The sequence below is a fragment of the Dendrobates tinctorius genome, unplaced genomic scaffold (assembly GCF_039654945.1).
Source record: "Dendrobates tinctorius isolate UK_male_01 unplaced genomic scaffold, ASM3965494v1 ptg000156l, whole genome shotgun sequence".
NCBI classification, from domain to species: Eukaryota; Metazoa; Chordata; class Amphibia; order Anura; family Dendrobatidae; genus Dendrobates; species Dendrobates tinctorius.
The window spans coordinates 3,703,454-3,717,649 of NW_027361823.1; the positions used below are offsets into that span (position 1 = coordinate 3,703,454).

Below are 14,196 nucleotides of genomic sequence, written 5' to 3' on the forward strand. Positions count from 1 at the left end.
CTTTTCCGCAGTGGCAAATACGCGACGGAAACGCTTAAAAAACGCAACGTGGGCACACAGCCTCAGGGGCCTATATGACAGAAAATACTCAAAAGTGACACCATTCAAGGCGTTAAAAACCACATTCAATACGTTTATTAACTTCAGTTGCTTCAAAAGGAACAACTGAATCAATGCGGAAGGAAAAAATTAACATGTAGCTTTTTTTACAAAAAAAAAGTATTTACTTTTAGACCCAAACTTTATTTTCACAAGGGTAACAAGACAAAATAAGCTCATCGATATGTGGGGGAAATCTACTGTTTGGGTGCACGGCAGGCCTCGGAAGGGAAGGAGCGCCGTTTTGACTTTTTGAACACAAAATTGTCTGGAGTAAAGAGTGGATGCCATGTTGCGTTTGCAGATCCCATGATGTGCCTAAACAGTGGAAACCACCCACAAGTGACCCCACATTGGAAAATCCTTCAAGAATTTTATCCAGGTGTATAGTGAAGATTTTGAACCCACAGGTATGACACAGAATTTGATAACATTAGGATATCATCGTCATTAGTGTTGAGCACTAGTGTTTGCTGCTCCAGTTTGCATTGCGTGCTTGGGTATGCCCCAAATATCGCGGGTGATCGAGTCCCCGCCCCTCATGTTTTGTGGCTGGTAGACGCCCCCCCCTCCCCCCTAAAAAAAAAACATGCTGGGATCAGCGGTACTCCATGCATACCTGATGCAAACTCGAGTAGCGAACACTTATGCTTAATATCCGTCATATAGTCTTTTTTTTTTACATTTGATAAAAAAAAAAAAAAAATCAGCATTCTAACTCCAAAAAAGAACATAACCCCAACTGCAAAGATTTAGAATTTATAATTTTTATCTAAGGTGATTTGATGTACTTTTTTGTGATAGGGACATCATTTCTCTCTTCTCTGATATGATAGATCACATCAGAGGAGAGAAATTAATTTTAAATCTGAGTTTTTCTTTATTTCACCGCCGTTATTTCATCATTGTAGAACTGGCCCTGATCATATTCTCCAGGGTCTCAACTGGCCTCCCGGAGATTTTCCAACGACGGGGGGGGGTGTGCTATACCCTTATTTCTCAGCGCCATTAAAAAGCAGTGCTGAGGAATAAAGTACCCTTAACTGCCGCCACTAAGAGGCGTATTGGTGGTCATTAAGGGGTGAAAGAGTTACCGTAGTTGTATTCATCAAAAACACTGCTGCGTTTATTTGCAGCATTTTTCCACTTTATCGGTTTCTATGGGTGGGGGGGGTGGGAAAAAACTTCAAACTTTTATTTTGAAGCAAACAAACAGAACAAAACAGTTGCTTTTTTAGAAAATTTTAAGCTGTGAATTACAGTACAAGCAAAAGCTATGAGATTCCAGAAATCTCATGCACACACACTTTTTTCCTGACTGATTTTGAAAACTGCAACTTTTTAAAACTGCACGTGTCACCTTTTTCAGGGTTTTTGCAGCGTTTTTTTTCACCCATAGAAAGCAATGATTAGGTGCAAAAAATGTTGCTATCAGTTTTTGCTGCATTTGACTGACCAAGGTGTGAAATTGAACAATACCTAACCAACTCAAGTGCTGACCAAAGGGTGAAAGTAAACAGTGTTCTACAATCTCAATGATCTGCAAATGTTTTAGGTAAACTATGCCCAACCAATTCAACTCTCCCCACTGAAAAAAGGCTAAGGGTGCTGTGTAAATACTGTGGCTACAGGACTCCTTAACAGCCGAACAGTGTCAGAACCTAACCAGTCTGATCCTGAGTACCACCTACCCAAGGACACATCACAAATGTCTTAATCCTGGACAATCTCTTTAAACCTATTGTATATACAATGAAGTTACAGCAGTCATAGGGATAGACACAAACTAAATGCCTGACATGTCATGGGGACAGTACATAACAGCGGGAAGAAACTCGGATGAGAACGGAAATTAGAAATCACTAGCTTGGCCTGTGCAAAATTTTCGCACATTGCTCGTCGGGGGCGCAAGCAATTTCAGAAAAAGCAAGCTGCTCAAATGTAATTGTATTTCATGAGCTGATGAACACAGACAGGTATTTATATATGTAGATGGGTAATACAATAAATTGTTTTGATAAGTAGAGGCCAAAAAATGTCTTCTGGTTGAGATGCCACCTGCAGGTCATTGTGTCTTTCTGCAGGTTTATGAAAATGAATGTTTATACTGTATGTAGTGATAAAATTGTGGATGTGTGGTTTGTTTGGCTGTTTTCTTGCTGAAGAGAGCAACGCTCCTGCGTGTTGCGGAGGCCCCAGCCCCACAGTGTGAATACATCATAACACACTGCGGGGCGGGATCTGGGGCCTCCACAACATGCAGGCGCCGGAATTCAAAACAGGAGGAGGCAGCGACGCACAGGGGCATCGTGATGGACGGATGGTGGGTGGGCGCCGAGACACCGGACAGGCATGATGGACGGATGGTAGGCGACTGATACAGGGGGGGGGACACCATACCTGTGGGACACATTACAGGTATGAGAAGCTATTTATAAAAGTCGATATTTCAGCGTTGCTGGGGGTCAGAAACAGAAGAGCCATCTTCACAGAATGCAGCCTTAGTGCTGCTGAAGGTGGCTCTTTAACTGAAAAACGCCCAGGGGGGGGTGACAGGTTCCCTTTAACTTACAATTAATATGAGTCAGATTGTAGAAACGCAGTTAAAAAACTCCTATAATCCCACGTTCACCCTTCTTTTCCCAGTATATTTCTGTGAAAAGAGCTAAACACAAGCAGTCCCATGCAGCTCTATGACACTCAATTCTTAAAAGGGGTCGTCAGGGATTATGAAAAAAAAAAAAAAAAAAAAAAAAAAATCGTAAAATCTTTTTGTTAGCACCATTTGTTTAAACCTTGGAGACGTCGTTTTAGTTTTTCTTACTCTATTTCTAAAAGCAAGGCCTTTTATATCCACTGACAGCAGTACGAGGCCTTATTTTTTGCCGGAGTTGTAGTAGTTTTGAATTACAGTATTATGAACTGAAAAACAGGAGAAATTTCAAAATAGTGTGACTTATATTAAAAAAAATAATTAAAAAAATAAAAAAATAAAAAAAAAAAACCTGCTGTTGCTTTTGTGTTTCCCTTTGCAGCAAAGTTGACAAGGTAACTTTTTTTCCCCGGGTGAGTATAGTTATGGCGTTAACATTTATTATTTTATACTTTCCATTATAAAAATAAATAAATAAATTGGCTTTGGTCACCATATTCTGAGAGCCAAAACCTTTGTTTAGTTTTATGTTGATAGAGCTGCAGAGGGTCTTGCATTTTTGCAGAGTGATCTTTAGCTTTTATTAATGCAATAAAACTTTCTGATTTCTTTATATTACAATTTTTTTTTTTTTTTTAAAGAATATGCCTTTTAAATTTTTCTTTTGTTTCTGTTATAAAAAAAAAAAAAATGCTGCCATTTAAAAAAGCCGGATTACTTACCGGTAATGCTCTTTTAATGAGTCCACGACAGCACCCACTGGAGGTATCGGATCCGCCCATTTGGAACAGGAAAGATAAAAGGGGCGGTCCGCCTTTCCTCCTCAGTTTTTCGTTTCAGAGTACCAGAAGGACCGCCAAGGATTAGGCAATGTTCTCTTATTTTAACATCTTTCTTATCCATTATTTGGTTAATATACTTTAACTATTGATATCCTTAGGGGGGGAAGTGAACGGGTGCTGTCGTGGACTCATTAAAAGAGCATTACCGGTAAGTAATCCGGCTTTTTACTCTTCGCCACGACAGCACCCACTGGAGAGATTCCAGAGACCATCACCTGGGTGGGACCACCGTGCCAAGGATAGTCCTGCCAAAGCTTAAGTCAGAGGTTGATGAAAGATCAAGTCTGTAGTGGTTATAGAAGGTAGAAGGGGATGACCAAACTGCCGCCTTACATATAGTTTCAATCGGAACATCTCCCTTTTCCGCCCAAGAGGTTGCCATTGCCCTGGTGGAATGCGCCCTGATGTTCCCTGGAGGATCTTCGTTTTTTGCGGAGTAGGCTAAACGAATGGCCTCTCTGATCCACCGGGAAATGGTGCTCTTCGTGACTCCATACCCCTTCTTACAGCCCTGAAATGAAACAAATAGGGCCCTACTCTGCCTCCAACTGTTGGACCTCTCAATACATTTTAGGACAGTTCTTTTGACGTCCAGAGTATGGAACTTCTGCTCTTCCGGAGTAGAGGGATTTTTATAGAAGGTTGGGAGGAGTATCTCCTGAGATCTATGGTATTTTGTTGCCACTTTTGGCAGGTAGGCAGGGTCTGGTTTTAATACCAATCTGTCTTGGTATTCTTGGAAAAAAGGTGGATCTATTGACAAGGCCTGAATATCACCCACTCTTCTAGCTGAGGTCAGTGATACTAAGAGGGCCATTTTAAGTGCTAAGTATTTGAAGGGTATTGTGTCGATTGGCTCAAAGGGGTCTACCGTTAGGGCGTCTAAGACCAGATTTAGATCCCATGTAGGGACGGAGGGTATGTGGATTGGAGCTATTCGTTCACATGCTGTAATGAAATGAGTTATCCACTTGTTGCCTGCTATATTATGGCCATATAGTGCTCCTAATGCCGATATTTGTACTCTTAGTGTATTTACTGCTAAGCCTAAGTCTTTCCCCTTCTGCAGAAATTCCAAGATTGGGATTATCGGAACTTCTGCTGTATGAGGTACTGTATGGAATTGAAGAAATTTTTTCCATATTCTAGTGTAAATTTGGGTTGTGGACTGTTTTCTACTTTGTAGTAGTGTAGTAATTAAGGACTCCGAGAATCCTCTTGTCCTCAATAACTGCCTCTCAAATTCCACGCCGTCAAGTGCAAGCTGAGCACTTGAAGGTGGAAAAAGGGGCCTTGGGAGAGTAGATTGGTAGTCGGAAGGATCCAAGGATCTGTTATTGACATAATCTGCAGCCACGAAAACCACGGTCTTTTTGGCCAGAACGGTGCTATTAAGATTATTCTTGCTTTGTCGTCTCTGATCTTCCGAATTACTTGAGGTAGGAGGATCAATGGAGGGAACGCATACGCCAGGTTGAAGTTCCATGGAGCTAGAAAGGCGTCCAGTATGTCTGGGTGATCTGGCGGAGATAGGGAGGCAAATGTTTTTATCTGCCTGTTCTCCTTTGTGGCGAAAAGGTCCACCTCGGGTTGTCCCCATGAGGCTACTATGTCTCTGAAGACCTTCCGATTGAGGCACCACTCTCCTTGTCGTAGAGTGTGTCGGCTTAGGAAGTCTGCCTTTTGATTGCTCTCGCCTCTGATATGAAGGGCCGAGAGGGACAAAAAATAGTTTTCTGCTAAGTTTAAAATCCTTGCCGCTGAAGACATCAGAGTCTCTGATCGAGTTCCTCCTTGTTTGTTTATATATGCCACTGTGGTGGTGTTGTCCGACAGGATCCTTACATGCTTCTGTTGGAGCTGCGGAAGGAAGTTGTATAGAGCATAGAACACTGCAGTCAGTTCTTTTAAATTAGATGAGTAATCGCATTCCTCTTTACTCCACTTTCCCTGACGAAACCCATTCTCCATGTGGGCTCCCCAGCCCTGGGGACTGGCATCAGTGGTTACGATACAGGATGGAACTATAACCCATGGAACTCCTGAACATAAATGGTTATCGTCTAACCACCACTCTAGGGAAGTCAAGACTTCTTGTGACAGGGTTATTTTGCTCTGCAAATGACCACTATGTCGCTTATCCTCTTGGAGGATCTGGTGTTGTAGCATACGGACATGGTACTGGGCCCACCGGACTGCCGGGGTGCAAGAATTTAGTGATCCTAATAGTGACATTGCTTCTCTCAAGGATACACGTGGTTTATCTATAGCTGCTTGTATTTTTTGTTTTGTGAGGGTGATTTTTACCTGAGGTAGTAGACATCTCTGGGTCAAGGAATCTAGTTGAAATCCTAGAAATGTCTGGAGAGATTGCGGGTCGAGTCTGGACTTTTGGATATTGATAATCCAGCCAAGGCTCTGAAAAGAGGAGACTGCGTCAGTTACGCGTTCAGTACATTGTTTGACTGAATTCCCAATTATTAGGAAGTCGTCTAGATATGGCACAATTAGTGTGTCTTTTTGGCGAAGGTAGGCCATCACTTCTGCCATCACCTTGGTAAATATACTTGGTGCCGTGGAAAGCCCGAAGGGCATTGCCACGTATTGGAAATGACGAATCCTTCCCTCGACTTCCACTGCGACTCTTAGGTATTTCTGGAATCTGTTGTGTATAGGGAGATGATAATAAGCATCTTTTAAATCAATCCCTGCCATTACGCAATTTGGGAAAAGAAGCTTTATAGTGGATCTAATTGATTCCATTTTGAAATTATAATTTTTTATAAATGAATTTAGCTTCTTTAAATTAATAATGGTTCTAAACGTACCATCTGGTTTAGGCACCAAAAACAGGGGAGAGTAAAAGCCTCTACCCTGTTGTTCCTCAGGGACGTCAACTAAAACTTTTTTAGCTATTAGGACTCGAATCTCGTCTTCGAGAGCCTTTTGCTGAAGTGAGGAATTAAGGCGAGTTATAACAAAGAACTCATAGGGGAACCGAAGGAATTCAATCTTTATTCCTTCCTTGATTATGTTCAAAATCCATGGGTTTAACGTAATTTGTTCCCACTTGGTAAAAAAAAATTTTAATCTACCCCCAACTGGTGGGTCTAAACTCTTAATTTTTATCTCTCCTATATGTTGGCTCTCTGAAGATGGTACCCTTCTGCTTTTCGTCTTTCGTGGCCCATCTGTTCGTTCTGTCCGATTGCCTTCTTCTCCCGAATGGCCGTCTTTTAAAGGTTTTCCTATAAAACGGAATGGGAGAATCACTGAAGGCCTTTTTCCTTTCTTTTGCCTTGGCGAGAATTTCGTCTAAGGCTTTTCCAAAGAGGAACTCACCCTCGCATGGGGTTGCACTAATTTTGGATTTTGATTGTGCATCCCCTTTCCAGCTCTTTATCCACAGCGCGCGTCTGGCGTTATTCACCAGGGCTGCCGACCTCGCTGCCAGTCTTAGGGTGACCGCTGAAGCGTCTGCCATAAAGGCAGCTGCACCTCTTATCAATGGGATGGCTGCACGCAGTTTCTCCCTTGACACTCTTTGCTCAATCTGCTGGTCTAATTGATCTAGCCATACCAGCATTGATCTAGCAGTACATGTGCTGGCTATTGCGGGTTTGAATACCCCTGTGGTGGATTCCCAGGACCTTTTGAGCGAAGATTCAGCCTTTCGGTCTAATGGGTCTGCTAACAATTCTGCGTCCTCGACCGGGATCGAGGTCTGTTTGGAAGTGGAGGATATGACGGCATCCACCTTTGGTACTTTAGTCCATTTTAATAGATCTTCATCAGTGAACGGGTATTTCCGTTTTGAAGCTGATGGGAGAAAACCCCTCTGGTCGTGTTTCTCCCACTCTCTTTTGATGAGGTCCTTAATTGCCGGTATCACCGGAAATGATCTCCTCTTTTTCTCTGCCAATCCCGCAAACATAATGTCCTGCGCGGTTTGGGCTCCCCTTTCTTCTTCACATCCCATAGTATTTCTAACCGCTTTTACAAGGTTATCAACGCTGTCCAGTGGAAAACATGCGCGTCCTTCCATCTCCGAGGATGACGATGAGGACGTGGATGCGGAGCCTGAGTTTAACTCCTGTTCTTCCTCTGACTCTGAACTAACAATGACCTGTTTCTTATGACTGGACTCTGCGGGAGTGCTGGCGCGGTTGATGGCTTGTATTTCCTCCCTAATTATGGCTCGGATATCTTTGGAAGATATCGTCGACCCCTGCCTGGTCTCTTTCATGCATTGTTTGCAGAGTTTTTTGGGGTAGGAGTCAGGGAGAGGATCTGAACATAATGCGCATTCTTTATGTTTAGTTTTTTCTTTTTTCTTTGACTGAAGTGAGAGGTCAAAGGTAAAGAGAGAGGGGGGGAGGGAGGAGGTTAGCTTAATAGGTAGAGTATATACTTTGCACACTCACCCAGTGAAGCTTAATACCGGGTCGGATGGCTGAGACGGTCTGGATCGGGTTTCTGCTGCCTCTTTCCTGCGGGCAGTCTCTGTCCTGGCGCTGCGGTCCCTGGTGGAGTTGCCCCCAGCTGAATCCCCTGCTGGGGTTTGCGACTCTGCGGGGGACGACATGGTTCCAACGATGCAGCGCTGTTTTATCTTTCTTCTTGTCGTGCCCCCGGAAGTCGCCCTGTCACAGGGCGCATGCGCCGCGTCATCGCCATCCTACCCCGGAAGTTCAACCATTACTTCCGGGGTATAGGAGCGTCGGGTGCCGGCCGGCTTCCGCGCCACCGCTACTCACACGCGCGCTCATGGCCTCACCTCCACGCTATATCCCCCCCGATTGGGGGGGGATCCCCCGGATGCCGGACCGGCCCGGCCCGCTCCCTGGTAAGACCGGGCGGCCCTCCCCGGACCCGGTCATTACCACTGTGCTACCAGACGAGGGGGGAGCCATCAAACGGAATCTCCCCCGACGCTGCTTCCGGACCGCAGCCCCTGACGTTCCCGAGGAGACCGCACAGGCGGATGCATGGCCCGGGTAAGATCCTGCAGGATCCTGCTCCATTTGGAACAGGAAACCAAAACTGAGGAGGAAAGGCGGACCGCCCCTTTTATCTTTCCTGTAGGGTTTCCTGTTCCAAATGGGCGGATCCGATACCTCCAGTGGGTGCTGTCGTGGCGAAGAGTAAAATATGTTTTATTATACTCACTTGCGGGGCGGTCCGGTAGGTGTCGCTCTTCTTGGTCCGGCGGCTCCTATCTTATTGCGACGCCGTCCTCCTTCTTGGTTCGAGTGGATGACACGTCCCTCCGTCATCCACACAGGCTCCCCGGCATCGTGCTCCTGAGCAGGCGTACTTATCTGCCCTGTTGAGGGCAGAGCAAAGTACTGCTGTGCCCAGGCGCTGGGCCTCTGACCTTTCCCAGCGCCTGCGCACTGCAGGACTTTGCTCTGCCCGAAACAGGGCAGAGAAGAACACCTGCGCAGGAGCGCAATGCCAGGGAGCCTGTGTGGATGACGAAGGGACGCGTCATCCACACGAACCAAGAGGGAGGAAGGAATCTCAAGGAGATGGGAGGCGCCGGACCAAGAAGAGAGTCACCCCTGGGACTGCACCGCACCTCAGGTGAGTAAAATAAAAGTTATTTTTCAGTTCTTCCAGCTCGGGTTGGGGGCAGATATACAGAATTATGGAATGCTGTATATCAGCCCTGAAAGGCAGTGGTAGAATCTCATATTGGCCAAACCTGGTGACGGTTCCCTTTAACTAGTTGCCTTCATGGGACTTGAATGTGTGACCACTTGATTGCCTATATGATACATTGCACTACTGTAGTATTGCAGTGTATTAGAATACTGATAATCTCCTATGAAGCCCAGCTTCAGCAGGCCCCTGGCTGGAATAACAATCCTTCGGCCCAGCAAGATTGTGTCATGCAGGGAGCAGGTGGCCTTCAGAAAAGACGACCGCCATGCTGGAAACCTTTCAAATGCCACTGTTATGCAGCATTTAAGAGGTTAAACTGTTGCAATCAGAGCAGTTAACTCTCAGTGTTATAGAGCAGGCTCAGCTCCTGAGACTGCTCCATACAAGCAGCACAGACAACCACTGTACTCCAAAGCTGGATATCACCAAGGGTTTCAGGGCAGCACATTATTGACACAAGTCGCCCGAAATGACAAAAAAAAAAAAAAAAAAATAGATTGTTGTTTTCTGCTAATATCAAGACACCATGGCACAATGGTCAGGTTATTAACACACGAGGATTTTATTTTTAGCATATAGGAACCCGTGTCTGTGCTATTACGGACGTCATTGGGATGGAGGGTTTACGACTCTGAATGATAATGGGGCAATTTGGGAGGCTTGTGAGACCTGACAGGTTCCCTTTAAACCCTGATAAGATTCAGATATATTCTCAGACAGATCCAGAACATGTATAATTCATTCCCGTCAGTAACTGAGTGCACTGAAACCTGGTAATAAGACGTGATCACGAACAGTGAAAGGGATACAGACACAAATGAGAACGCGAAAGGGACGAGAGATACCAGGGATTCCAAGAACCAGTAGGACATATGGACACAGAGGAAACAAAGAAAAATTCTTGGAATGGCTAGAAAATAAATAACAATGTTTAAAAAAAAAAGAAAGAAAAAAAAATAGAAATGTTTAACCACTTCGTGACCAAGCCAATTTTGACCTTAATGACCAGGTCAAATCGAAGGGTGTGTGCACACGCTGCGGATTCTGCTGCGGTTCCGCAGCATTTTTGGCCCTGCGGATCCGCGGCAGTTCTGCAGACATGGTACAGTACCATGTTATCCAGTGTGATTTCAAAACCGCAGTGCCCACGCTGTGTTTTTTTCCCCGTACGGTTTCCGCAGCGGTTTGGCACCTGTTCCATTGTCCAGGTGTCAAACCGCAGGCTAATCCGCAGGCTAATCCGCAGCGTGTGCACTTACCCGTACAATTCTGACCACTGTCCCTTTATGAGGTTATAACTCTGGAACGCTTCAACGGATCCCGCTGATTCTGAGAATGTTTTTTCGTGACATATTGTACTTCATGTTAGTAGTAAAATTTATTCGATATGACTTGCGTTTGTGAAATAAAATGAAATTCGGCAAATTTTGCACCCTTAAATCAGAGAAATATGTCACCCAAAACAGTTAATAAATAACATTTCCCACATGTCTACTTTACATCAGCACAATTTTGGAAACTACTTTTTCCTGTTAGGAAGTTATAAGGGTTAAAAGTTGACCAGTGATTTCTCATTTTTACAACACCATTTTTTTTTTAGCCACTTTGGGGGGGCCTATGACAGAAAATACTCAAAAGTGACACCATTCTAAGAACTGCACCCCTCAGGGTGTGTGCACACGCTGCGGATTGATCCGTGCCGATTTAGCAAAATCCGCAGGTCAAAAGACCTGCGGTTTATCACCTCCACAATGGAGGAGATGGTAAACCGCAGCGGAATCCGCAGAAAGAATTGACATGTCAATTATTTCTGTAGATTAGAAACCGCAGCAAATCCGCGTGGAAAAATCTGCACCGTCTGCACTGCGGTTTCCATTTCCCATAGGATATTATGGTACTGTACACCGCAGCAGAAATTGCTGCGGATCCACAGGACCAAAACTGCTGCGGATCCACAGCAGAATCCACAGCGTGTGCACACACCCTCAAGGTGCTCAAACCCACATTCACAAACTCTTATTAACCCTTCAGTTGCTTCACAAGAACTGAAGCAATGTGGAAGGAAAAAATGAACATTAACTTTTTCCCACAATTTACCGTATTTTTCGCTTTATAAGACGCTCCGGATTATAAGACGCACCCAAAATTTTGAGGCGAAAAATAGGAAAAAACGTTTTTTAATAAAATGGTGGTGCTTCTTATAATCCAGGCGTCTTATTGCTTACTGGTCTGTCCCCGGGTTGCTGTCGCCCACTCTGTCCCCTGGGTGCTGTCGCCACCGCGCTGGGTCCCTCGGGTGCTGCCGCCGCCGCGCTGGGTCCCTCGGGTGCTGCCGCCGCCGCGCTGGGTCCCTCGGGTGCTGCCGCCGCCGCGCTGGGTCCCCCGGTGCCTGCCGCCGCCACAGGGCTCTGTCCCGTGCTGCGTGGGGGGCTCTGCCGTTCCATCCATGCCTGCGCGGTGGCTTGCTTCCTGGAAAATGGCCGCCGCGCAAGCGCAGATGGAGGTCTCGGCACTGAAATCTCGGGAGATTGCTAGATCATATCAGAGGAGAGAGAGAAATGAATTGTGAATCAGACTTTTTTTCCAGTGAATAATGGCAATCACATGACAGGGGACCATAAAAAGCAGCTCTGACCATGTTCTGTTGTGTCTTAGCTACCCTCTGTAGCTGAGACCCCGGAGATTTTCTGACGCCGGGGGGCGCTATACCGTGATTTCTCAGTGCCGTTAAAAAGCAACACTGAGGAATAAGTACCCTCAACTGTCGTCGTTAAAAGACGTATTGGCGGTAGGTAAGGGGTTAAGTCATCACCCCAACCCAGTTCAAAAAATAAATAAAATATTTGCTATGCTGCGCTCAAAAAAACCCTGTACTATCAAATAGTCAGTCTGCGTGTGTGCGCGCGCACGTCGGCAACAGTCTGCGCGTGCGCACGTACACCGGCAAGTCTGCGCGTGCGCACGTACGTGTGAGTGGCATTGCCGTTACCGTACTGCCCTGCACAGTCACATTGCCCGGTTATTATTGCCGCACAACAAACGCCGTACCCACAAAACCCAGGTAACACGGGCGGCGGAGCCGCGGTTATTTCACCCTCTTTGAAAGTGAATGGGGTCAATGAGCTCTACAACGTAGAACCATAACCCCCCGCTACATCTGTCCGCAGAAATACAAAAGCCGCAACTTTTCTGTAAAAAGACTAAAAAACTAAAGGCACAAAAAAGAACACTATCCGGTGCTGAGGGGGTGAGCAGCCAGCCAGCCATTAGCACATAACCACTAGCCCTCAGGTCCTTACATGAGGATGGGCTGTAAGCTGCCGTCTGGGTGATGCCCGGTAATGTGACAACGGCTCCGGTCCACAGGCCCGGTCCAGGAGCTGCTGTCACCGCTGTCATTTGGTCAGCGCACGCTCCCGGCTCTGCTACATCCCCCGCCCGACACCCACCACTCACCCCGAGCCTCCAGGTTCATCTACTGCCGTCCGTGCTGCGAGCGGCTCAGTGACGTATATGGTGCGCGCGGTGACCGGGGGAGGGGGAGGAACATTCCAGGCACTTCTGGGTTACCGGGAGGGGGAGCAGCAGCACCGAGCGCCGCACACACGTGACGTCACCCCCAGCCTGGAAACTGCCCGAAGCTTCTCCAGTGCCGGCGGTCAGGGTTGTTATCAACCACTTCACCACCACAGCATTTACTCCCCTCACTACTGGCTCAATGTAATTGTGTTCTGTTTACTTGCTTTATATGTTTTATTCTGGTCCTTGTTCACACTGAGCTTTTTTCTGGAGTTTTCAAGCAGAAACCTATTCAGGAAATGCTCTTTTTTGGGGGGTCAGTAGTTTTTTGTGAAGCTTTATTGGCAGCCTATTCATTAGACATTGTTTTTTGTTGTCTTCAGTGTTTTGTGCGTTGCATGTTTTTTATTTTTACATAGCGTATGTCACTTTCAGCGTTTTTCACCCATTGGCTTGAATGGATGGTGAAAAAACCCTGCAAATACACAGGATGACTTTTTTTGCAGCATATTTTCTGCAGAAAAGAAGAGGATAGAAGGCTGTGACCTCACACTCGGCTCTGCTACCTCTAGATGGCAGGCTGCATGGTTGCATGATGCGATCATACAGCCTGTCATCCAGCAGAGACACTATGCAACGGACCTGAACCTTATTCACTTGAATGGGGGGGGCCTGACAATACAGTGACAAGCTGCCATGTGCTTGACAGCGTGGCAAACATCGCTTCTGATCGGTGGTGAAACCATCCCCGCCTGTCAGAGAGCCGCGGTTCCCACGCTGTCAGATGACCGTGTGAGCACTCAGCTGTGATCAGGAGGTATAACGTTTACCTTCGGTCACAGGTGTCAGCTGATGGGACTACTGCTCCCATCATCCGACACCTGCTGCCGCTAATAACAGTGAGAGCAGGTCCGGCTGATAACCAGCCAGGCAAAACTCACAGCAGTGGGAAGAGAGCAGGTAAGTACCAGAATTGGTGCATCTTATAGATACGCCTTTTCTGGGGTGGCTGGGGGCAGATTTTTTTAGTCTGGGGGGGGGCCAAAAACAATGGTCCCTCTCTTGGCTATTAATATCTGCCCTCAGTCACTGGCTTGCCCTCTTTGGTGGAGAAAATTGGGTGGGAGCGCACGCCAGTTTTTTCTGTGAATTAATCCTTTAATTTAACACCTACAGCTCCAAAACTTTACAGACACACACACTACTAACATTATTAGTGAGGGACATATAAAAAAATAAGGATATGCAATGGTTTACTGTATGTAAACGATGTCTCATATCCTGTCGGGTTCTGTAACGATTTTACAGATGCCGACAACTGAATTATGGGCTATTCTGCTATCTGTATCTCTATGAAATATAAATATACTATATAATCGTCTAATTCTGTCTGTAACGGAAATCCCGCGTCACTGA

At 46.0% G+C, this 14,196-nt stretch overlaps 1 protein-coding gene across 3 annotated transcripts in view; it reads right to left on the reverse strand.

The window, feature by feature from the left end:
- The window catches only part of HERC4 (HECT and RLD domain containing E3 ubiquitin protein ligase 4), a 192,147-nt gene extending 179,251 nt beyond the window's left edge, over nucleotides 1-12,896 (reverse strand). For 2 of the 3 annotated variants that reach the window (XM_073548139.1, XM_073548137.1), the window contains exon 1: nucleotides 12,718-12,896. The gene's annotated coding sequence lies outside the window, so the exon portion shown is untranslated. Of the gene's footprint in view, nucleotides 1-12,560; nucleotides 12,689-12,717 lie in introns of those variants that run through there. The other variant, XM_073548138.1, reaches the window with a different exon arrangement.
- Nucleotides 12,897-14,196: the final 1,300 nt, after the last annotated feature.